A 26,883-nucleotide genomic window follows, 5' to 3' on the forward strand; every position below is an offset into this window, starting at 1 on the left:
ATAATAATAGATGTAATTTTGTAAATTAAACAAAAAAAAAAAATTAAATTGAAAGCAAATATATCATGTGTGATGCTACAAAACATCTACTGCTGCAAAACATCTAGGGGCAAGTTTTAATTATGTGTGATGCAAGTGACAAGTGACAACCGCACACAAATTTACCCTGTACATCTTAGCATAAGTAACACTCACCGAACATGTTTCCCAACAATAAGGGGTAGAGGTGTGACGTTGTGATGGAGAAAGGCTAAGAGGTTCAAGTAGTTGCGATGGTTAGGGTTTATAGGAAAGGGTAGTTGTGATGGTGAGGGCTTAGGTGAAAAGGGAAGGAGTTAAGACTGATAGAAGCAACAATGGGGCAATGAGGTGTAACATTGGTAGGGATGATGGGAAATGATGGAAAGGACTAGGGTAGCGAGGATGGGTAGGAGAAGGCTTGGGGGTTACAAGGGAGGGCATGGCAATGGTGGCTAGCAGGAAGTGCCAACCAAAATTGAAATGGGAGAGCACAGAGAGGAAAGAACAGAAAAGAAGGATAGGTTGGTCAATTCAAGGGATAAATTCCATCATTTCTTCTTTCTTTCTTCCCACCCCTATTGCAATCGAGATAAATTCCCCACTAAAATATAAAGATAAATTACCCACAAGTCCTAGTAATTAATCGTAATTCCAACTAAATCCTATCAATTCGTCATTGAAAGTTAATCCTATCAACATTGTCGCTAAAAACTCATGATTAGTGACTTTCTTGTGAAGATTTTTTAAATCTATTGCTAAAAACTTACAATTAATGACATTTTATGTGACGATTTTCTAAATCTATCGCTAAAAACTAACAATTAGAGATTTTTTGTGATAATTTTTTCAAATTGTTGCTAAAAACTAACAATTAATGACGCTTTTTTTCTTCTTTTTTTTTTCTTTTTTATTTTTTTATAACAAAAACGCCGTTAATTATCACATGACCTATAATGGACAATAAATCTACCTATTAAGACATGCATGTAAATCTCCCAAAATGTAATTACCCCTTAAAATTTTTCACACAGAGAATGGAAACCATTTCCAAAACTAGCTTCATAGATGAGACACCTTTCTAGGCCTACTAGCTATAGCATTATAGATCTGTGATAGAAACAAACATAACATATGCACCCACTTGAACTAAAACAGATAAACAAATGCTAACGGAGGTTGAAACTGCACAAGTGTGTTGCTCTTTTTATGGGTGACTGAATAAGTGGATTAAAACTGAACGAGAGTGTTAAAACACTTGACAATGCTCTTTTTATGCAACCATCAAAAGTTTTTGGTAGGAAGAAGCATAGAAAGAGCAGGCACTATAACATGATTAGAAGATTTCAAAAGATTTGCCACAATTGCTTGATGACATAATATGATGTATTAAAAACAAACCTAAAACAAAGAAGAAAAATTAAATGAGCACCATTCCTAGCCTCTACCTCATTGTATTGCTACAAGTAACTAATTTCCTACTCTAAGGTCGCTGCTACCATTTGAACAAACTAAATCGATCACCACTTTCTACAAGACTCATCTGTGGAATCTGAGCCACTTCCAATTGTGTTATCTGAACTATCATCTGGAAGGAGTTGTATCCTGTCAGCAAGCTTAATAATCCAATCAGTGAACTTTGGCGAGGATGCCAACTCAGCCACTAGATGTCGGGTTGATTCCTGGGTGAAATTCTCCCACTCTTTTTTTGAAAACTTCTTTCTGTTGGGTGTCCTATGGAATGTTGAATAGTAATCCCGTTGATTTCTTGTCACCCTCCTAGTGATCGGAGATATCATACCTGCACCAGCCAAAAACAAACTAATGAAGCATGAATTAAAGGTCAATACCAATGCTATATATAGTAAAATTTACACAGAGTACCATTGTACTTTATAGACATTTTTGGAAAGAAAGTCTGCATGAAACATCCTCAACAAGATTAATCCTCCCAAGCAAAAACCTACTTTGTTCATTTCATTTTTATTATGATTACAATATCATGGTTAAAACCAAACCATGAAGAATCAGTAGATCATAGGAGCTCTGAAACTGACACCACATCAGGCAACACAAGCCAATAAATGTCAAGAACACAAGATATTTCAAAAGAAACTGAACATTTACCTTGCCAAGTCAAGCATGAACCCCACTTCTAATATACCAAAAAGAATACAGTTGTAAAGATAAAGATATAAAGAAAGTAGGAACAATTTTAAAGAAACGCTTACTGTTCGTTAGTCTTTAATTCCCAATTTCTGCAACTACTAATGCACAAATTTAGATAAATTTATTAAAATGTATACTTCTCCCGCATCAAAATATTTTTTGTTAGATATTGTCATGTCCTAGTGTGTCTACATCCAATTTTGTTAAAAATTTCACATCATACATCTCATTTAACGCTCCATGCTCCATAAAAACCATCATACAAACTTCATTGGGATAGAGAAACATAATTTTGTGGTTATTCATGCAACATACATTGAAAGGGACTGTCGAATTGCATGTTGCATGCCTACATTTAACCATCATGTTGCAGTCCAGACATGTGATGATGTATACTCAACTCAATTATTTAAATCACTTATAATCTCAATTGAAAGTCAAGATAGAACAAAGTATAAACATTTCAAGATTAAAGCTCATAATCTTAAAATCAACACAACAATTACTTAATTAGAGCTAGCACTGACTGAAACTACTAGCCTAACAAACACATCAGCAATAAATGGCATCAGGTTGAACAAAGTTTATAAGCAAGTCAACACCAGGTTGCCCACTTTGAACCTAAATGAAATCGGGAATGGTGTGCACTCACCACCAGACCACATCATTATCACCACTACTTATACCTCATCATCTTAGGCATAGATAACCTTATGATCCCTATACAGTTTACTCGAATACATCTTTCTAAGGTAAGGAACACCAAAAATTATCACAAGCAAATCTGAATACAGAATCCCAAACAAAGTTTCATAAGCAGGTCAGCACTAGGTTACTGGCTTTGAACCTAAATGATGTTGGGATGGGTTTGGCCCCACCACCAGACCATTTCAATATCAATATCATTTATACCTCATCATTTTAGGCATAGATAATCATATGATCCCTGTGGAGTTTACTCGAATAGTCTCTCTTAATAGACCAATTTAACCACAATCTCGGAAACCCAACTAAACACTCTCTCTCACCACTCTCTCACTCAACCAGACACTACTGCCACCACCATACATTCTGTAATAAACACAGCTACCACAATCTTTTGCTTTCTCTTGTCCAAAAAACCTCCACAACTTCTTACTTTTTTTGTACACAAATTTCTAGTGATAGCAATAATCACATAGAAGGGGAAGGAAAGAAATTAAAGAGGGATAAAGGGAGACTAGGAAATCTCTTGAGAGAGGAAACTTGTTTCCCTGTAAACTCATTTCGGGAAGGGGCACAAAACTCTCATGAAATTTTATGGAAAACCTCTAGAAAACATCTCCAAAACAATCCAAGAATTCAAGTACAATTTACTTATGAAAGGAAAAACTCCATCTCAATTTGAGTAAGCTTGCGAGAAACTCTTTCAAAAAAGTGTTCTAAAAACTCCCTAGAAATGCACTTCTCATAATTTTTACCATCTTTGCATACTCACAAATACTATTTTTCAACAATAATATATGATTGATCTAATAAGTTTCCATAGATATTGGGTGGTGGTAGCAGTAGTATTTTTATTTTTCAACAATAATATATGATTGATCTAATAAGTTTCCATAGATATTGGGTGGTGGTAGTAGTAATATTTTAATTGATCATGAAAATATAAAAATAATTTACATTGCTATTTTTAAGTTTCTTAATAATTTTTTCTTACAAATATCCTATTCAAACTTTACTCTTTTTTATTCAACCTATTCAATCTTTACATCACCTAATGTTTCACATTTTCCATAATATTTTTGGATGAAATTTCAGTTTATGAAAAAACGCTTCCAAACCAATCCAATCTAAGCATTGTTTCCCAATCTACGTCAATCTTTTTTGCCATTTTGCTCTATTGATTACATTCATATCTTTTTTTACAACTATATCCCATGTTCATGTTAGTTGAAGTCCTCCCCTTCCCCCAACATTTTATTTATAGAAATCATATCACTCTTCCTTGTCGGTGCATCTACATTTCTTCATTGTAAATGACCAAACCATCTTAACCTATTCTCTCTCAACTTATCTTTCAATCGGTGTTACTACTACGGTACCAATTCAAGAATACATTTATTTTTGATTCTATCTTTCTTAGTCTTACCACTCATCCATCTAAGCATCTTCAACTCAACTACACTCATTTTATGGACATGTAATTTAGTTGCCCAATATTTTGTCCCATAAAGCATCATTAGCGTTATAGTTGTTCTATAAAATTATTCTTTCAATTTTGTTAGAATTCGTCAATCACATAATATGTCAAATGCCAACCTACTTTAATCCTACGAATCACGTCATTTTCAACCTCACCATCCTTATTAATAATCAAACCTAGGTAATGAAAAAGTTCACTTTGTTATTTCTGATTTTCAATCTTCACTTCTCTATCACTTCTACTTCTATTGTTTCCAAGTCACACTTTGTATATTTAGTTTTATTTTTACTAATTTTAAAACCTTTTAACTTGAGTGCTTCTCTCCATATTTGTAGTTCAGTGTTAATTTGCGAATTATCATCCTAAATGTGTTTAGTTAATTCATCCATGATCATGACAAATAGGTAAGGACTCAGAGTTGGCCCATGATGCAATACAACAATGATTGAGAATTTACTAGTTCTCCTACAAGTGATCTAATTGTGGTTGATACCCCATTATACATGCATTTTATTGCATGCATATACCTTTTGGTCACACCTTTTTTCACCAACGCTCACCATATTATATCCTATGAAGCACATATACTTCAAAAGTAAAGACGTATCCATATTATATACGTATTGGATACCGATACTCTTTGTTTGACATTTTGTTCCAGGTGCCCGCTAGAGCCAAGGAAGTTGCTCTCGAGCGGAGAATTGCAGCTCTCAGAATCTCTCGAGTTTGCAGGCAGGTCGCTCGAGCATAGGAAGTTGCGCTCAAGCAGAGAATGTTGGCTCCCAGTTGTTTCACTGTAACTCTGTAAAACTCTGGGACTTGTCATTTTACGCTCGAACGAGCCTTCCGAGTTTGTGTCTTACACTCGAGCGTCGGAATTTACGCTCGAGTGGACTGCGTGATATCAACAAATTAAAAAGTACGATTCTAGATCATTCTCTCTCCTTTTCTTTCCTCTCCTCCTCCTCCTCCTCCTCCTTGTCTCAAGCCCGAAAAATCCTAAGTTGCCACTTCAAAATACTCCTCGATCTCTTAAGATCCGATCTAAAGCTCTTGCAAAGGGTGAAGAACACTTGGAGATCATCATCCTTACCAATTGAAATTTGGTTTGGTGAAGATTTCAACTAGGAGCTTGATTCTTGGACTCATAACTCGAGGTAGGGTTACTTTTAACCTTGTATTTCTTTGTTTTGAAGAAGATATTGGCCCTGTTTGGTAGGACTTATTTCTAACTTATTTCAGCTTTTAGCTTAATTTAAGCTATTTTGATGTGTTTGGTTCAGCTTAATAATACAGCTTATAGCTTTTTGTAAGTCAAAAATCAACTTATTCTTTGAGTGGAGGAGGAGAAGCTTAATTTATTAGTCAAAAATCAGCTTATGTTCACAGCTATAAGCTATAAGTTGCTAGGCTATAAGTTATAATCACTTTCCCACAGCTCTACCAAATGGGGCCATTGTGGTATTGTTGTGGCTTAAGAGGAAATATTGTTGTTTGGGGTGAAATAAACTCTTGATTTACATAAAATAAACTTTTCTGTTAGAATTTACCATCACCTACCACCACTACCACCTCACCTACTCCACTAAACCTAACCCACTACACCACTACCACCTCACCTACTCCACTAAACCTAACCCACTACACCACTACCACCTCACCTACTCCACTAAACCTAACCCACTACACCACTACCACCATCCACTACACCTACATCTATATGAGGAACCATTTGTAATAGACAGAAAATCAATCAATAATAATACATACAATTTATTCTCTCTCTTTCTCTATACATTATTTTTAACATGGTATCAGAGCAGGTTTAGAACCTACTATTTTTTGCTTCCCCGGCGGGCGGCAACCTCACCTTAGCCGTCCGCCGGACCTCAACCTAGTCCGCCGGACCTCTACACATACCTTCACTCCGTTGCCTCAAACACACACATCTGAAACAAGCATTGTTTCTTTCTTTCTTTTTTCGTTTCTCTTCCCCAAAGCAAGACCGGAACTAAAGCTTGCCGGTGTTGATGCCCGGAGATCGGCTGCCAAAGTTCATAGCGCTGCCGTGTCCTTGCGAGCCTCCACGGGCAGGAAAGATTGCAAAGAAATTTGAACCCACAAAGGTTATACCGCAAGCTAATAGAGCTCCGACGTAAGTGCTTATGAGGTGGAAGGCACTGCTTTTGTAAAGATGGAAGGCACTACTTTTATATATTATATATATATTATATATATATATATAAGCAGTGCTTATGAGGTGGAAGGCACTACTTTTTTGAAAATGATAGAGAAATTCACATTCAAGTCATGATCAGCTGAGCAAATCATGTGACTGGCACAGTTCTTTTCTGAGCTTTTGAGAGAAAAGCTTGCAAGCATCGATGCTTAGATCAACGGCCGCTGACAATGCCACAAATACAGCTGCATCCTCCGTGCAACTCACGTGTTGCACACTCACCTCCACTGCCGGTTTACTGCACTTGCTTTCTTCTCCTTCCACGCTTGCCGACATCACTGCTTTTGTACAGATGAAAGGCATTGCTTTTATATATTATATATATATAATATATATATATATATTTTTTATTTTAATATCTTTCCACCCATGTCTTCCACCATCCTCTAAAATAACATTTCTTCACACCCTCCCACTTTGACCCATTCTTTGTATTATTATTATTATTATTATTATTATTATTATTATTATTATATCTTTCCAAAAAAAAAAAAAAAAAAAAAAAAAAAAAAAAAAAAAACAATTTACCAATTTACACAACAAAACATATTTTATTCCTCTCTGGGATCAACCCCGATCCCAATTTTACACCAAAAAAAAAAAAAAAAACAAAAACAAAAACAAAAACAAAAACAAACAACACATCCACAGGCGGGATTTTTTCTTATCTACTCTGCCGCCGGTCTTTTCTTCTTGCCTCCGTCCTGGGCGGCCCTTGCCGGTGTTGCCTCCGTGTTTCCCACTCCACTAGGCATGATCACTACTCCCTCCTGCTCCTCCACTGCAGCATATGGCGGCCCTCCAAATCGGAACAACACGGTGGCCTTCCGCTTCAGCTCCTTGTTTTCTGGCTTTAGCACACTTATCTCTGCTCGCGCATCCTTATACATGCGTTGGAGCAGAGCAAGCTGGGAGTTTAACTGTTGCACCTCATTTGTCCTACTCTGCAGCCGGTTCGACAAATTTGTAACCGCAGTCATGGTTTCCACACATGACTTCAAGGTATACTGATTGGCCTCCACATCCGACTGCACTGCCATTCTTTGCTCCACCGACCGCATCGGAAAGTTCAACGGAGCAAAACCAGAGGTGTTTGGTTGAGGTTCACGGGCCACCGCACCTGTTATCTCTCCTGTTGACTCGTTGAGGTCGGGAAAGAGAGTGAGCAGACCTCGGGACGATGAGGCCATATTCTGGGTAGCTGAACGGGAAGAAGAGGCCATTATTCAGATGTTTCAGAATGCAAATATTCAGATGTTTCAGAATGAAAATTTTCAGAGGTTTCAGACTGGTTTGTTATGCTTCCCAGCCTCCGCCTCCGCTTCGGTTTATAAAGACCATGACGAAGAGGCCGACACGCGCACTGTCGATCACGTGCATCGCCGCGTGTCTGGCGCGCCTTTTGATGGCTCGTCTTTTGATGCAGTGGGCACGCCTTTTGATGGCACGCCTTTTGACAAAATTGGGCACACCTTTTGAGGGTGCACCTTTTACAACGGTCCGACATGACCCTATAAACTGTCCCGACATTTGATTCCGGTTAGCTTTTTCAAGGGTCCGACAAGACTCTGTAAACTGTCCCGACATTGATTCCGGTTAGCTCCTTTAAGGGTCCGACAAGACTCTGTAAACTGTCCCGACATTAATTCCGGTTAGCTCCTTCATGGGTCCGACAAGACTCTGTAAACTGTCCCGACATAGATTCCGGTTAGTTTCTACAAGGGTCCGACAAGACTCTGTAAACTGTCCCGACATAGATTCCGGTTAGTTTCTACAAGGGTCCGACAAGACTCTGTAAACTGTCCCGACATTGATTCCGGTTAGTTTCTACAAGGGTCCGACAAGACTCTGTAAACTGTCCCGACATTGATTCCGGTTAGTTTCTACAAGGGTCCAGCAAGACTCCGTAAACTGTCACAACCACTGTCACAACATTGTCTGCTCCAACGGTCCGACATGACCCCATAAACTGTCTTCTACATCGGTCTGACACCGCCATCCAGTGTCCTCTACACCGTTATGACACGACCATACAGTGTCTCCTATCCTCTTTTATTTTTATGTATTTTCTTGTTTTGTTACTTTCTCCAAACTCAAGTTGGTTAGTTTCTCTCCTCCTTGAGTTTGCGGGGGGCTGTTAGAATTTACCATCACCTACCACCACTACCACCTCACCTACTCCACTAAACCTAACCCACTACACCACTACCACCTCACCTACTCCACTAAACCTAACCCACTACACCACTACCACCATCCACTACACCTACATCTATATGAGGAACCATTTGTAATAGACAGAAAATCAATCAATAATAATACATACAATTTATTCTCTCTCTTTCTCTATACATTATTTTTAACATTTTCCCTCACTTTGATTGAAATTTCCCAAACTCTTTTTATCAAATATGTATAATGATGGTAATGGAAATCCGTATAAGTAAAGAAATGGAGAAAGCCCCAACTATAGTAAAACCCTAATTTCAAATTAGAGTAGAGAATGCAATTTTGATTGAGGATTTCCTTAAAGTGTTGGGATATTATGAATAATAAGGAAATGAGCTATGTAGGTATTATTGTGGAGATGGAATTGTGATTTGGGTAATGATTCCCTTTTTGCATGCTATGTGATGTTGTGTGCTCGATAATGTAGAATGTTTGATGATTGAATGGGAATAATTGATGAATTGTTTGTTGAGCATGAGTCCGAGTAAGAGTCGGTTTTGGAAATTGTGTGAGTTGTGTTGGTACCTGCACAGGGAAAGTTAAAGGTGCCCAATTGCCCTGTCTAGGCTTATTGCTGGACGAATGTGGGAAAATGTTTTTGGGTGTCCACTGGTCCTGCCGTATTATAGTCTGCAAAAGTGAAAAAACGGATAATTTTGGGTGCCCACTCCTTGTCGTATCATAGTCAGCAAATGTGGAGGCGGTTTTTAAACAAAAGAAACTTGTGTTTGGACTTGGACTCTTACATGGGACTCATGGGTTATTCTCTTTGATGTGATGATGAGTGTTGTGGAATGTAAATGGGGTTGTTCAATTGTTAGTGTTTACATGATTGACAATAATTACCTGGGCACTTAAACCCCTTAATGTGTTTTGTCTCAATGATGTCACATGTTTATTTGAATAATTAAATACTTAGTTAAATGTATTCCTGCTGGGCATATGGCTCAACCCTATTTTATTTTTCAGGAATTGGTGATACACCACATCGTTGATGGGTTGGAGAAGACAAGCAGTAGTTTATTTTGGGAAAGTTTAGTTCAAGAATATTATGTTGTTGATGTAGAAGACATTGTACCTAGACTTTTGAATTGTTTCGTCATTTTTTATGCCGTTGAGGCTTATTATTTTTGTAAGGCCATCTAGATTATTGAACTAGAAAGTGAAACCAAGATGATTTGTAAATGTTGAATTGTAATCTCTTAAATCCTAGTTCAATGAGAAAGATGACCTTTGGTTTATATTATGGTGTTCGTCTTGGTATGTTCATGTATGTTTTTAGCAGGGCGTTGCAAATTAGTATCAGAGTGGTAGGTTAGAATACCTTAGGCTCGTGGGAAGTGATGTGTGTCAAGATAGGGTTCCTAGGCTGGGACGGAATGTTTAGGGCGTCTTGTGTGTTTTGTGCATCTATGTGATTGTATGGGTGTGGAGTTGAACTTCTATGATATGGTTTTTGTCCGTTGCATTCATTGAGATCTTTTTAGAAAGGCACCTGATCATTGCTCTTTACACTTGGAGGTCCTTGATTGCTATGGAATTAGCCAATATCTTAGGAGGACTACTTGTGTGTGCTTTATATAATTGTGTGTGATTATGTGGAAATTTGTGTGTTTAAATGATGTAATAGTATGAGGATCTGGAATGGAGCACTTTGGTGCAGAAAGTTGGTCTTGAATTTAATATTGTCTCTATTTCCTATAGATGTCTAGACGTGGTAGACGTCATCGGGGAGACCAGGCCTTCCAACCCAACCCGAGATCCCTCCGCAAGAAGGAGTGGGTCAAAACACTATACCTGTTCCTTCGGCCCAAGTAGCAATGGGAGCTTTGGCTAGGAAAATGACAGGGGCTCTTCGGGAGTCCATGGAGATGCTTAGAGTCGAACAAGCAAATAGGACAGTAGAGGGAGAAACAAGAGCTTCCTTTTTGAAAAAGGAGTTCTTTCGTTCCAATCCTGTCGAGTTTAGCGGAGAGCCTAATCCGATGAAAGTCGATGAGTGGTTGGAACAAATAGTTAAATCATTTGAGATTCTGGATATCCATGAGAATGAACTACGAATGGCGTTAGTGGCCTACCAGTTGAAGGAAGAGGTAGGGCAATGGTGGAAGTACATTAAGAATAGAGTTGAACACACATGGGAGACATTTGTGCAAGCTTTTCAAGACAAGTTCCTCCCTTCCACAGCTAAGGAGCAGTTGAGGAAACAGTTTGAAGAGTTATTACAACTTGATGCACCAGTGGCTGAGTTTGAAGCCAAATTCACTACCTTATAGCGTTTTGCACCCGAATTAGTGGCAACGGAAGAACGAAGATGCCTTGAATTCAAGAAGAGGTTGAGACTGAAAATCCTAATGAAGGTGGTTGGCAATATGATACGTGATTATGACCGCTTAGTGGAAGCGTCAGCTCGTGGAGATTACGGTGGAGGCTGAAGAAGCAAGACAAAAGTTGAAGAAGGTAGGACATTCTGACTCTAGAGGCGACACGGTTTCTTCAAAGAGGTCTAGGGGTTCATTATCATCCTTCAAATAACAAGCTAAATCCTCTAGTTCCATGATGAGTGGAAGTTCGGGGAACGTGACCCGAGTCTGTGGTGTATGTTACAGATGTGGCCAAATGGGCCACAAGGTTGCAGAGTGTGGATAGAAAAGTGGAGCACAGTCCCAAACTACGCATCCACGAGGTCAATCTCAGAAGAGGCGTCAGACCCAGTCTTCTTATTAATGTGGTCAACCAAGGCATTTGAAGAAGTTTTGCCCGTAGAGGACAGGAGCTACCAGTGTGACAGGGTCTCGGCAGTCTGGAGGTTTATACATGGGTCAGGGACAGAGACAGTCTTATCAGCCGGCTCAATCAGGCTGAGCATCTCGGACAGTTCAGGGGGCCACATCTGCCCAATCCGCACAACAAGCTTATGTTTAGAGAGGTGATGTGGGGGAGCAGAGATCACAAGGAAGGGTGTATGCTGTCACCGCTTCTGAGCAAACTTCGGGGTCATCAGTTGTGAGAGGTATATTCCTCATTTTCAATACTTGGGCTAATGTGTTGATTGACACTGGGGCGTCGCATTCATTTATCGCCACACCATTTGCATCATTGTTGGGGTTAGAAATTAGGCAACTAAAATCTTCGCTCACAGTAGAGTCTCGGTTGGGAGCAAGGTCGTTTTGACCTATGGGTATCAGGGGTGTGTGATTGAGGTTGCGGGTCGACAACTTCTGTTCAATTTTGTTTTGCTTGAAATGTCGGGTTTTGATGTGATCCTTGGTATGGATTGGTTGTCCACTTACCGGGCAATTATCGATTGTTATAGGGAGAGAGTTACAGTATGCACTTCAAGCAGCGATTGTTTTACATTTTGGGGGGATAGGCATGATAGATCATTACCCTCATACTACCCTCGTGGCTGAAGCCAACTTAATTCTTGTTAAAACCTACCACTCCCACCTACTACCACCTACTCCACCTACTACACACCTACCTACCTACTACCACCTACTCCACCTACTACTCCACCTACTACATACCTACCTCCTCTAATCTTCTATATATAGGACTCATTGTAAACATAACATATCAATCAATAATACATCAATTTTAACATGGTATCAGAGCAAGGTTAAGAACTTAGTATTTTTTTGCTTCACCGGCGGGCGGCAACCTCACCTTGGCCGCCCGTCGGACCTCAACCTATTCCGCTTATTTTCTACACATACCTTCCCATCACTGCCTAAATCCTCTCTCTTGAGGCCAATGTGAATTCCTCTTCTTCATAATCTGCACTAACTGTGGCATCTTTTCCTGGGGCAAACTCTCATCATCATGGCTTTAATCTAACCCACTGGTACCGACCCTCCTTTCGCAGATCCTTCTTTATATCATAGTTGTACTTGTCTGCGAATAGCTTTTGCTCTAACTTCTCCGCCGCAAAAAAAAAAAAAAAAACTCTTCGATCTCCGCTGCTGATGGCATCTTTGCCACTGGATGTTTCCTGCGGAGGAGACTCGCCGCTGATGATGGCTTTGTTACCGTCGAAGACTCCAGTTCGTCCTTGTCTATCGAAAGCTCGCTTGACGGAGTCATCTCTCTTCTGAATCTGCAGTTGATGAGCATGGAGATCTCATTTTCAAAACTATAGGCTTCTTGTGATTCAACCTTATTCAGATCTAAGGATCTCAATCCTTCTTTATCGAACTTTGTGGCGGACAAGTTTCTCGGACAATCACACTCCTCCGTAAGGCGATCTGAAGCCGGCGACGACGACACCAAGTTCTCCGGTGAATTCAAGACGTTGCGGTGGTTGACGTTAACGAGTTGTTCATGAAGATTGGACGCTAACTTTCTTCTCTTAGACGAACTTGAACTTGCAGAGCTCATAACCTCCATAGCTCTCATCGTTGTCAGCAACTCTACCATGTCCCACCTCCATTACTGCGATTTCTCCAACTCTTCTGTTGCATCGCCATCGATCTCTCTCCTCCTGTCTCTCTATCTCTTTCTCTATATATAGAAAAATGCACCAAAATGGATGACTCCCCCGTGGGCTTGTTCCCACCACACCATTATAATATATATCAACTCACAGATTCACACACCATCACTGTTTTTTTTTTTTCAAACCATTATTTTATTTTTTATCTTTTCTTTTTGAACATTACACCATCGCCCCCAACATCCTCCACTTTACTACTTTGTTTCTTTATTTATTTATTTATTTTTTATTATTTTTTTTATCTCTTCTTTTCAAAAAAAAAAACATCATCATCTCTCCCACCAACACAACTTCTTTCCCATACCCACCATGCCTCCTTTTTATTTTTAAAACCCATCTTTCCTTTTGCACCCCACTCACCGACTCCCTCACATCTTCGCTTTCTTTATTTTCTTTTATCTTTTTTATCCATTACACCACAAACAAACAAACAAACAAAAAACAAACAAACAAACAAACAAACCCCCACACAATTTACAAATTTGCACAAACCATATTTTATTCATCTCAGGGCTCAACCCCGATCCACAATTTTACACATACACAAAAAAACCAAAAAAACCACACACACAACAACCTCCCTCCCCCCGAAGGGATGTTTCTTTTCCCTTCTCTACTCTACTGCAGGTCTCTTCTTTTTGCCTCTGTCTTGAGCGGCCCTTGACGGTGTTGCCTCCATGCTTCCTCGACCACCATGCAAGTTGCCTCCTCCCTGCTCCTCCACTACAGCATATGGTGGACCTCCAAATCGGAACATCACGGTGGCCTTCCGTTTCAGCTCCTTGTTTTCCGCCTTTAGCACACTTATCTCTGCTCGCGCATCCTTATACATGCGCTGGAGTAGAGCCAGCTGGGCGTTTAACTGCTGCACCTCATTTGTCCTACTCTGAAGCCGGTGCGACAAGTTTGTGACCGCCGTCATGGTCTCCACAAATGACTTCAAAGTATACTGATTGGCCTCAATATCCGTTTGCACTGCCATTTTTTGCTCCACTGACCGCATCGGAAAGTTCAACGGAGCAAAACCAGAAGTGTTTGGTTGAGGTTCACGGGCCACCGCACCAGTTATCTCTCTTGTGGACTCATTGAGGTCGGGAAAGAGAGTGAGCAGACCACGAGAAGACAAAGCCATTTTCTGGGCAACAGAGTGTTACAGAGTTTCTCTCTCAGAAAACGCAGAGTTTTTTAGAGGTTTTTTTTCGCAAGTTTTTTGTCTTCACCTCAGCCTCAGCCTCCGTCTTGGTTAAATAGCCAAGGCAGACACGCGCATCATGCGCTGCTCGGCGCTAGACGACAACATGGGCGCGCCTTTTGATGGCACGCCTTTTTATGGATTGGGCACGCCTTTTGATGGCACGCCTTTTGAAAGATTGGGCACACCTTTTGAGGGTGCGACTTTTCCAACGGTCCGACATGACCCCCTAAACTGTCTCGACATTGATTCCGGTTAGCTTTTACAACGGTCTGACATGACCTCGTCAACTGTCCAGACTTTATCTGCTACAACGGTCTGCCACAACCATCCAGTGTCCTCTACAACGTTATGACACAGCCATCCCGTGTCTTCACCAACGGTCTGACACGACCATACAGTGTCTCCTATCCTCTTTTCTTTTATGTATTAGTCTATTTTCTTGTTTTGTTCCTCTCTCCAAACTCACGTTGGTTAGTTCCTATCCCCCTTGAGTTTGCGGGGGGCTGTTAAAACCTACCACTCCCACCTACTACCACCTACTCCACCTACTACTCCACCTACCTCCTCTAATCTTCTATATATAGGACTCATTGTAAACATAACATATCAATCAATAATACATCAATTTTAACAATTCTCATTTAGCAGCCTTTTTAGATGATTGAAGTAATGTAGTTCGAGATGAATTTCCAAAGGTAGTATGTGAATACCTTGACGTCTTTCTTGAAGACCTCACAGAATTACCTCCTCATCGGGAAGTTGAGTTCATCATAGACTTGCTTCCGAGTACGGCACCTATCTCCTTGTCGCCATATAGGTTGGCCCTAGCTGAATTGGTTGTTCTCAAGGACAATTACAAGAGTTAGTAAGGGCTTTATACGCCCTAGCATCTCACCTTGGGGAGCCTCGACTTTGTTTGCGAATGACGGATCCTTAAGATTGTATAGATTATCATAAGTTGAATCAAGTCACGGTTAATAAATACCCCTTACTCAGGATAGATGATCTTTTCGATCAACTTACAGGCTCTCGTTTTTCCAAGATAGATTTAAGGTTGGGTTATCACCAAATTCGAGTAAGGGAGGAGGACATTCCCAAAACTGCTTTTCGTACCCGTTATGGTCATTATGAGTTTCTGGTTATGCCGTTTGGCTTGACCAACGCCCCAGCCACATTCATGAATCTAATGAATAGAATTTTTTGGGAGTTTCTTGACTAATTTGTGGTCATCTTTGTAGATGATATTCTCATTTATTCACCTTCTGAAGAGAAGCATGAAGGACATCTCCGTACTATTTTGCAACTCCTCAGAGAGCATCGTCTGTATGCAAAATACGAGAAGTGCGAGTTTTAGCTTTCAGCAGTGAAGTTTTTGGGCCATGTAGTCTCCAGAGATGGAGTGATGGTGGATTCTTCAAAAATGGAAGCGGTGCAAAACTGGGAACAACCTAAAAACGCTTCAGAAATTCGTAGTTTTCTGGGTTTAGTTGGTTACTATCACCGGTTTGTAAAGAACTTCTCTTCTATAGCCTGACCATTAACTAGATTGACCCGCAAGGGAGTGAAGTTTGTTTGGAACGAAGTTTGTGAAAATTCTTTCCGAGAACTAAAACTTAGATTGACCACCGCTCCTATTCTTATTATTCCAAAACGTGGCCTAGGATATACAGTCTATTGTGATGCCTCTAGAGAAGGGTTAGGATGTGTTTTGATGCACGAGGGTAAAGTGGTGGCTTATGGTTCGCACCAATTGAAAACTCACGAGAAGAACTACTCAACACACGATTTAGAGCTTGCCGCCATTGTTTTTGCTTTGAAACTATGGAGACATTATTTGTGTGGTGAAAAATTCGAAGTCTTCTTTGATCATAAGAGCCTTAAGTATCTATTCTCTCAAAAAGATTTGAATTTACATCAACGGAGATGGATGGAATTTTTGGAAGATTACGACTTTGAAATACACTACCAACCCTGTAAAGCTAATGTTGTGGCGGATGCTTTAAGCAGGAAATCCGTTAAGTACTATGGCTAGTTTAGCGATAAGGGAATGGAAGATGATGAAGGATGCCAATGAATTTGACTTGCAGCTTCGTGAATCCTCAGGACAAGCTACCCTATTCACCACCACTGCACAACCTACCCTTGTTGCAAGAGTGGTTGAAGCACAACTAAGTGATATGGAAGTGGATGCAATTAGAGGGAGAATTCTTCAAACGAAAGAAGAGAAAGGGCCTGAATATTCATACAAACTCCAGTGTCCGTTACCTTAGACGGTTGTTTGTGTCTGAATCCATGAGAAACAAAGTTTTGAGGGACTTACATTATTCCCGCCTAGTTGTGCATTCGGGGGCACCAAAATGTATCATGACCTCAATCGATAATTTTGGCGGAGGGGTATGAAAAAGGACATAGCATTGTTTGTGTCCAAGTGTCTAACATGTTAACAAGTTAAAGCCAAGCACCAAAGGTCGGCTGGACCACTATAGCCTCTACCAATTGCAGAATGGAAGTGAGAACATATTACTATGGACTTCATTACTAACCTTCCTAGAACACAATGTAGCAATGATGCGATATGGGTGATAGTGGACCAACTTACTAAATCAGCTCACTTCCTCGCCATGAGCATGGGGGATTCCATAGAATTTCTAGCTAAACTTTACATCCGTGAGATTGTTCGCCTCCACGGGGTCCCTGTGAGTATAGTGTTTGATAGAGACCCTCATTTTATAGCCAAACAATGGCAGAGTCTTCAGAATGCCTTGGGTACTCAGTTGAATTTCAATACTGCTTACCACCCACAGACTGACGGGCAATCTGAACGTACTATTCAAATTCTGGAAGACATGTTGAGGGCATGTGTGCTAGATTTTAAGGGGTCTTGGAAGAAGCATCTACCCTTAGTTGAATTTGCTTATAACAATAGCTATCAAGTTAGTATCGAGATGGCACCTTTTGAGGCTTTATATGGGCGTCCATGTAGATCACCGATGTGTTGGACCGAGGTAGGAGATTCACCCTTGCCAGATTTAGTTCGTGAGACTACGGAGAAGGTGACCCTCGTTCGGAAAAGGTTGGTTATAGCTCAAAGCCGGCAGAAGAGTTATGCATATAGACAAAGACGACCCTTATCCTTTGAAGTCGGTGACCATGTCTTTTTGAAGATATCTCCTAGAAAAGGGTTTGGCTAGAGTGGAAAGTTGTCACCTAGATTCATCGGCCCCTTTGACATCATAGAACGGATTGAAGAAGTCGCATACCGCCTTGCATTGCCACCACAACTCTCTGGAGTCCATGATGTGTTTCACGTGTCTATGCTTCACAAATACGAACCCAATCCCTCTCATGTGTTAGATTGGATGGAGCTTGAGATAGGTGAAGATGTGTCTTATGAAGAGAGACCGACCCAAATTTCAGATATTAGAGAGCAAGTTTTGAGGGGTAAAACAATTCTATTAGTTAGAAGTGTTGTGGCACCATCACAGTGTGGAGGAAGCTACCTGGGAGCGTGAAGCTAAGGTCCGTGAGAAATATCCGGACTTGTTTTCAAATTTGTGATGTAATTACTTCTTTACTCTTCCTTGTGTATGATGAATTGAAAATGGACTATTATTTTCCAAGTCTTCCCTATCCTTGCTTTTTATTTTAAGTAGATATATCGTTTGATGGGGTGTTGCTAAAGGTTGATAAATATGTTTTGTTGTCATACTTTTTTATTGAATTGGGAGTGAAAGCTATTTCGGGGACGAAATTCCCTAAGGGGGAGAGATTGTGACATTTTGTTCCAGGTGCCAACTCGAGCAAAGGAAGTTGTGCTCGAGCAGAGAATTGCAGCTCTCAAAATCTCTTGAGTTTGCAGGCGGGTCGCTCGAGCGCAGGAAGTTGTGCTCGAGTAGAGAATGTTGGCTCCCAATTGTTTTACTGTAGCTCGAGCAGACTGCGCGATATCAGCGAATTAAAAAGTACGATTCTAGATCATTCTCTCCACTTCTCTTTCCTCTCCTCCTCCTTGTCTCAAGCCTGAAAAACCCTAAGTTGCCACTTCAAAATACTCCTCAATCTCTTCAGATCCGATCTAAAGCTCTTGCAAAGGGTCAAGAACACTTGGAGATCATTATCCTTACCGATTGAAATTTGGTTTGGTGAAGAGTTCAACTAGGAGCTTGATTCTTGGACTCATAACTTGAGGTAGGGTTACTTTTAACCTTGTATTTCTTTGTTTTGAAGAAGATATTGTGGTATTATTGTGGCTTAAGTGGAAATATTGTTGTTTGGGGTGAAATAAACTCTTGATTTACATAAAATAGACTTTTCCCTCACTTTGATTGAAATTTCCCAAACTCTTTTAATCAAATATGTATAATGATGGTAATGGAAATCCGTATAAGTAAAGAAATGGAGAAAGCCCCAACTATAGTAAAACCCTAATTTCAAATTAGAGTAGAGAATGCAATTTTGATTGAGGATTTCCTTTTAAGTGTTGGGATATTATGAATAATGAGGAAATGAGATATGTAGGTATTATTGTGGAGATGGAATTGTGATTTGGGTAGTGATTCCCTTATTGCATGCTATGTGATGTTGTGTGCTCGATAATGTGGAATGTTTGATGATTGAATGGGAATAATTGATGAATTGTTTGTTGAGCATGAGTCCGAGTAAGAGTCGGTTTTGGAAACTGTGTGAGTTGTGTTGGTACCCACGCGGGACAGTTAAAGGTGCCTAACTATCCTATCTAGGCTTATCGCTGGACGAATGTGGGAAAATGATTTTGGGTGTCCACTGGTCCTGCCGTATTATAGTCTGCAAAAGTGAAAAAACGGATGATTTTGGGTGCCCACTCCCTGTCGTATCATAGTCAGCAAATGTGGGGGCGGTTTTTAAACAAAAGAAACTTGTGTTTGGACTTGGACTCTTACATGGGACTCATGGGTTATTCTCTTTGATGTGATGATGAATGTTGTGGAATGTAAATGGGATTGTTCAATTGTTATAGTGTTTACAAGATTGACAATAATTACCTATGCACTTAAAACCCCTTAATGTGTTTTGTCTCAATGATGTCACATGTTTATTCGAATAATTAAATACTTGGTTAAATGTATTCCTACTGGACATATGGCTCAACCCTATTTTATTCTTCAGAAATTGATGATACACCACATCCTTGATGGGTTGGAGAAGACAAGCAGTAGTTCATTTTGGGAAAGTTTAGTTCAAGAATATTATGTTGTTGATGTAGAAGACATTGTACCTAGACTTTTGAATTGTTTCGTCATTTTTTATGCCGTTGAGGCTTATTATTTTTGTAAGGCCATCTAGATTATTGAACTAGAAAGTGAAACCAAGATGTTTTGTAAATGTTGAATTGTAATCTCTTAAATCCTAGTTCAATGAGAAAGATGACCTTTGGTTTATATTATGGTGTTCATCTTGGTATGTTCATGTATGTTTTTAGCAGGGCGTTACACTTTGGATACTCGCGGATACGTATTGGATACTTATTAAAAGTATTGGATATTTCTTAATTATTTTTTCATTAATTTTGGAGCATCGGATACTTAATTTTGAAGTATTGGATACTCCAAGTCACATATTACTCCTAATACTTTATTTAGTTATTTAAAAAGAACATAGTGAGAGTTACAATAATAAAATTTGTCAAATTGAAGTATCCTTATTGTTTCATGCATGTCCTCTACAACCACATAGAAAGTAAAGATTAACAAGAGAATATAACAATAGTAAGATTAATAAATTAACAAATAAATAAGAAAGTAAGCTTGAATACAATATTTTTACTAGTGCCAAGGGGAAAGCACAGAAACAAGCTGTGAATTGCTCTATTATTGTAATATAAATATATTAAACTTGATATTAAAATGAAATATTTGCAAGACTTATTGAAAATTTATAAAATAAACAAGCTACTGTCTTAAATTAATACCTAATTTTTAAAGATTAGTATTTTGCATTATAAAATTACAATGTCATCTCTCAACATTCTTGAGATTATGTATAACTCCTACTAATAGTTTTTTTTTTTAAATATATTTTTTACAACGTATTCTAGCCATACCAATATCCTGCTTTTTAGGTTTTGTCGTATCGCTATATCCTTATGTCGTATGCATATACGTGCTTCCTAGATTATATCTCTAGGCACCCTATCGCAAGTTTTTTTTTGTTTTTTTTTTTTTTTTTTGCAAATCTATAAAAACCATATTTAGGTCCTTCATCTTCTCTTTGTACTTCTCTGTTAATCTTCTTAATAAAAATAGTGTTTCCATATTTGATCTACCAAGCATAAATCCAAACAAATTCTCTAACACTATTGTTATAACTCTCAAGTGATGCTCAATCATTCTCACCAACAATTTTATTGTAATGACTTATCAACTTAATGTCTTCATAATTGTTGCAATTTTGGATATCTCGTTTATTTCTATATATAGGTATTAAAATACTCTCTCTACTCATCAGCCATTTTCCTATGCATTAGAATCTTATTAAAGAATTTTGTTAACCAAACAACTACTTACCTAAGTATTTCCAAGCCTCAATAGGGATACAATCTAATCCTCATGCCTTGTCTTTTTCTTTTTCTTTTTTAATTTTTTAATTTTTTTATAATGCAAATTCCACCTTAAACTCTCTTAGTTCGATGATAAAACTTGTATTCTCTAGTTCCATCAAGGCTATCATATTCCACTCCTTCCAAGTTTTTAAAATCATTTTCACTTAACAATTTCTCAAAATATCATTCACTTTTTCTTAATCTCCTCACCCAACCTCCTTATTGGTCAACTTATGTCTTAAAATTATTCCCATTTTTATCCTCTTTTACTATGGCTTATATCTCACTATTCGACCACCAAAAATATTTAGATATAGGAGCTTTTCCCTCTGACTCTCCATGCCACTGCTTCCGATATTCTTTCAAAGCATTATGCTATTGTATTCCACATGTTATTAGTAACACCTTTCAAACCACGCGTTACTTCTTTAAACACTTCATCCTCTATTTCTCACCTTTTGGATTTCACATCTAGTTCATGAGTTTTTAATATATTTCCCACTTTGATTTTGCTCTTTATTATTGTATATAATACTATATATTGAATATTGTTAGCCTACTTTGTGCCATTAACTTCCTTTGGAAATAACCTTGAAACCTTCACATATTCAGCAGTCTATTTTTCTTACAAGAAAATGATGTATCCAACTCTTATTTGACCCATTTTTAAAAGTTATGTGTTTAACCCTCCTTTTTTAAAAAGTCGTTGGTTACTACATGATCAAATGCTACTGCAAAATCTAAGATGTTCTCTCCGCCCTCATTTCGATCACCAAAACCATATCCACCATGTATCCTCTTGTGCATTTGCTTATAATTTCAGACATGACCATTGAAATCTCCACCTATAATTATTCTCTCCTCTACAAATATTTGTTGTATTAACCCATCGTTGATTCCAAAATTTCCTTTTAATATATTTCTCCAATCCTATTTGGGGTGCATAGGCGCTAATTATACTCTCCAATTACAATTTTAATTAATATTATTATGTAACTTATTCTCATAACTATTACTACCTTATTTTTCAGATGCTTAGCTACACCATTTCCACATCTTTTTTTTTTTTTTTTTTTAATAAATAAATTATATTGAAGAAGAGCATCAAGAAGATAAGGTCCCCATAAAAAGGAGCACTAGCCAATTACATCATCAAGGAAATCAAAAAAGGTAAACAAATCAGGATCCACACACCTTGACACCCAACCACACAAGACTCGCAAAAATCTATCTACTAATCACTATGTCTAACATACAAAATATTGTACTGAGTTTTTCTGTTTCGTTTACTTTCTCTGCTACTCACTTTCTTTTAAGCATGTTATACTTTCCTTCTAATCATAGAATCTACTAATTCCATAGTTTTATCTATTAGTGTTCCCTTTTCCAAGTTGCTAATGTAAACCAACAATCCTGGGCTAATTTCTTTACAGGTGCTCATCCAAGAAAACATAAGGACCTTTTCCTCTTTTTCACTGCACTAAGGCGCCGATGTAGTGATTTTTTGCCTATTTTTCAAAACATGTTTACAGAAAACATCCTAGCCCTTGCATGTTCATGTTCATAAGAGATCTGATGGGGAGTTTTATGTGGTAACCATGATGTCAAACGAAAATAAGAGGGAAATAAAATGCTCTGCAGAAGCTAGAAATCTTTTTAAAAAAAATGTTTCAACAGATAAAACAAATATTAGGGAGAGAAAATGCAGAGTTTAACAAAAGTGAGTAACTTTAACAGGAGTCAAACCGACCAGAAGATCTCCTTGGGCTGTTCCAGTGTTCCCCGTGAAGCCACCATCCCTGACCTGCTGAGAAATTCAGCACGATTTTGTCTTACATTTGCTCGTCCTCTACTCTGCTGAGGATTCCCATTTGCAGAATAAATTGAATTCCCAAAAGTAATGGTAGAACTACATACAAATAATTAGTTAAGTTCTTGTTAAACCAAGCAAACAAAAGATTTTTTAAATCTGTTCTATCAACTGAGCAGACCTCTCTTCAATCAATATTCATGACCATTCATATATTAAATCAAGCATACCACCCATTTTTTTGACTAATCCAAAATGGATTTCAACATCCCAACAGATAAACTCAAAAAGCTAATAAGATCTATATGTTTTGGATTTAATAAGTTGAATAAATTGAGTTAAGCATCAATTGTATGAACATTTATTTGGTACAATAATTACCAGTCCGCCAGCATGATGCAAGGAGAAAGTAGGGAAAACATGGTACTAGTAACTTACTCTGGACCATTCCACTTGAAGGAAGTGATAAGAAAGCAGATTGACAAACAAGAAGCCAATGCCCCCATTGCCAGAGGAGTATCAAGAGTACTCTTGACAGAAAATAAGAATAAAAAATTCAGAAACAATACAATTCTGGGAGTAGGAAGAAATTGCAGAAATGCAAAGCAAATTGCACACTGATTTCCGTTTGGTCCAGAGATACACTAGTGGAGCATTATCACACTATTTATTAACATGAACACAATAGCCACCTAGAAGATAAATGTGGCTGCAATGATGCGCATGGCCCATTTCACAAATTGAGCTATGCCAACATCCACACTTCCATCTTCTAAAATAACAAATTCCCGCACCATTTAATACCCTAGGGCAACTCTTGCAACAACAATCCCAAGTAGTACAAAAATAGAAACCTGTAACCAAACAAGGTGAATAGTTTAAACAAATAAAGGAGGACATAGTTGAAAACTGAATCTGTAATAAAAAAAATTAAAAAAATAAAACGCTAATTCTATGGTCTTCCAGTTATGAAGCCATTTGGTCTTGATTATGAATCATGTAATTACCTGTGAGGCTTTGTGGTGGTCAAACTTGGGGTGATTGGTTATGAACTTGGTTATGAGGCTTTGTGGCTATGAATAGAAGTGGCCTAGGTTAAGAGGCTTTGTGGTGTTTTTGGTTATGACCCAAATTGGTTATGAATCCTTGTGACTAAAATTTTCAGCGCATGCATATGCACCACTTTTCCTTTTCAAAAAACAATAAAAATGAGATTCGAGTCATAGTAGAAGAAAATAAATAAATGCTTTAAAAAGTGACCAAAAAAAATTACGAAATTTTTAATAGATGCAAGTGGGCTAACACAGAGATAATAAGGACAGTTAAAGGTACTAGATGATGCTCTTTGTACAAGATTAGACATAATCAATTTCTCTATTATTGATTTTTATTAGATAAAAGAAATGCACTAAATTGAAAGAAGCGATGAAGGTTTCAGCAAGGAGAGTCACTCCTTAGTTAGGTTACATGGACTCGGGTACAAGTGTTGGGTGTGGATATGCATCTAGGGGTCGGACTAGGCAATCCTCTAAATGAGGGATATGCGGATACGTCTAAAAAGTACCCAAAAATTAGACACGGATACGTGGATACGGCCAAACATGGATGTGTTAAAAAAACATCAAGTATTTCTCTAATAAAGTTACAGTAATTTATGGTTCAGAATGATTACATATTTTTATGATGATGCTACACATTTGTAGTTCAAAAAAATATTGAATAAAAATATATATAACATTATTTAAAAAATGAATAATTGATTTTCCAAGGATATAAGTTAAATTCCAACTTAATTAGTATTAGGCCCAAACATGAGAAGCTCGTGTAAAAGCCAGCCAGCCAGCCTAATAACCTTATAATTTTTATTATAAGGCCCATTTTATTAACAAACCAAAGTGTATCCCAAATAAGCCCAAATGCACCAAACCCTTTAATGTAACCCTAGCAACCATCAACGAAGATGAATACAGAAGACGAAGATGACGAACGATGACGACGATGAGGTCGCGAGCCATGTCTCTCTCCTTTGTTGCTGCCGTGAAAAATAGAATAGAAATCGACCATATTCATTTGTATTTAGCCATATCACCACCTGTACTCGTGTCATGTCATGTCGACATGGGTGCCTCTCAAAATACAAAGAGTCCGTGTAACGTAGCTCTTTAGTTGGGATGGTCTAAGATTGTCCTTGAAGAGGAAGATGATAGAGATGGAGACGGTCACTTCCCGATGCTCAAAGAGAGAAGGCGAAACTTGAATCACTAAGTCAGAATAAAGCATGAGAAGTTAGATTGGTTGTGTGAAGTCCTTAACCAACAGATGGGTAGTGAAGGTGAGAAGGATTTTTACAAAAGGATTTTGTGACAAGGTAGTCGTATGGATGTTAGTTCCTTCATGCTGAAGGAGGAGGTTCCTTTGCAATTTGGTTGGTAAAGGTAGGAAATAGTGGTCTTCTTGCCAAAGAATAAAGGGCGTCCTCTTTGAGGGATATGCCTAAGAAGTTGTCAAAACTCAAGGTGCAAAAGGAACTAGCCAAGGTGAAAGAGGTTGATCCTTTATGCAGGTGCCCGAAATGGTGTATTGGCCACCAAATCAAAGCCCTTCTAGACTAAGGTTACAAGAGGAAAAGAGAGTTGTGAATTCTATTGATGCCAAGAAAATTGTACATTTCTTGGAAAGAGGTTTGATGGGGAGGGTAGTGGACTAGTATAGGGGCATCCCCTCTACAACGAATATGATAATCACCCTTGGAAGGTCTCGACCAAAGTTGGGTTTGATGTTAAAGATTTTTTTCTCTTTTGTTGCCATCAAAAGAGGAGGCGAAAAGGGGTTTTGAATGAAAAAAGTTGAGTTCTTCTGACTGGTGGTCTTTGGTGGGAGAGTGTAATTGTCATGGAAATGGTGGTCCAAAGGCCATTTGGTTTCGCTTCCTAGGCTGTCACTACACCTATAGAATGAGGAGGTTGTTAAGGTGTTTGTGGTAGTGTTCTAAAGGTTGACAAAGACGCAAGCAAAGATGTCAATAATATCGTTGGGCTAGGCTTCTTGTCGAAGATTACACGAGACAGTTTCTGACGATTCTAATAGTGGAGGTAAATCCTTGGCTTTTGAGATCCCTCTTTGGATGGAAGTGGGGTCTTCAAATGCATGCTAGTCAAAGGTCTGCGTACCATACAATGATTGGAGGATGTTGCATTGACTGAAACAGGAGGATAATGGAGGGTCACACGCATGGGTTTGCTTGGCAAAAAGGCGTGCATTGTTAGTGCATAACAATTGTCATCTAGTTCAAATATGAATAGACAAAAGGACAAGAAAGTGCTATAGGTAAGGGTGTTCACGGGTCGAGTCGGCCCGGGTTTGTCCATAACCCGTCACCTGAACCAATTGTAAGCCCAAAAAATTTTAGCCAATTAAAAATTCCCACGTACTACAAAGGCCTACAAAATATGGCACAATTATTGGCAAATTAAATCTTGCCACATGGCTAATTGGTTTCAAATCAAGATTACATTGTGGTCAAATTAAATATTGCCATGTGTTAAAATGATGTAGCAAGTCTTTGACTAATCAAATTATGTCATAGTGATGCAACAAATAAGTTTTTGACTAATCGAATTAAGTCATTTGTCACATTGAGGTGGTCAAGACAATAAAATTATGGCACACCATTAAAGTGATATTTTGGTATTTATCTCTAAATAAATCAAAGATAATTATCAAAGAAGTTGAAATCTATTAAGACTCTCCTCCATCCATTCCTACAAATAGGGGTGACCTCCACCAGAATTTTTCATACAAATTCTACGTACATTAATCAAGTTGTAGAGACAAAAATTTACATCAAGCAAGAGAAAGATCCATTGGATTCAAGCCTAAAGGCCTGAGGTTTCTTCACCAAAGACAATCATTCTGCATAAAACATAAAGTTAGGAGATTCAAATCAAAGTTCATCATTAAACTCTA

At 38.5% G+C, this 26,883-nt stretch overlaps 1 long non-coding RNA gene across 1 annotated transcript; it reads right to left on the reverse strand.

Moving 5' to 3' along the window:
• Positions 1-1,348: 1,348 nt before the first annotated feature.
• On the reverse strand, positions 1,349-24,638 carry LOC145804557 (uncharacterized). The gene is made up of 3 exons (XR_014346548.1): positions 23,356-24,638; positions 22,858-23,016; positions 1,349-1,819 (listed from the first exon to the last, which is right to left on the reverse strand). It is a non-coding gene; the product is annotated as an uncharacterized LOC145804557 (long non-coding RNA).
• Between the last annotated feature and the right edge of the window lie 2,245 nt (positions 24,639-26,883).

The sequence above is a fragment of the Camellia sinensis genome, chromosome 12 (assembly GCF_055761805.1).
Source record: "Camellia sinensis isolate YWXY chromosome 12, ASM5576180v1, whole genome shotgun sequence".
In the NCBI taxonomy this organism is placed as follows: Eukaryota; Viridiplantae; Streptophyta; class Magnoliopsida; order Ericales; family Theaceae; genus Camellia; species Camellia sinensis.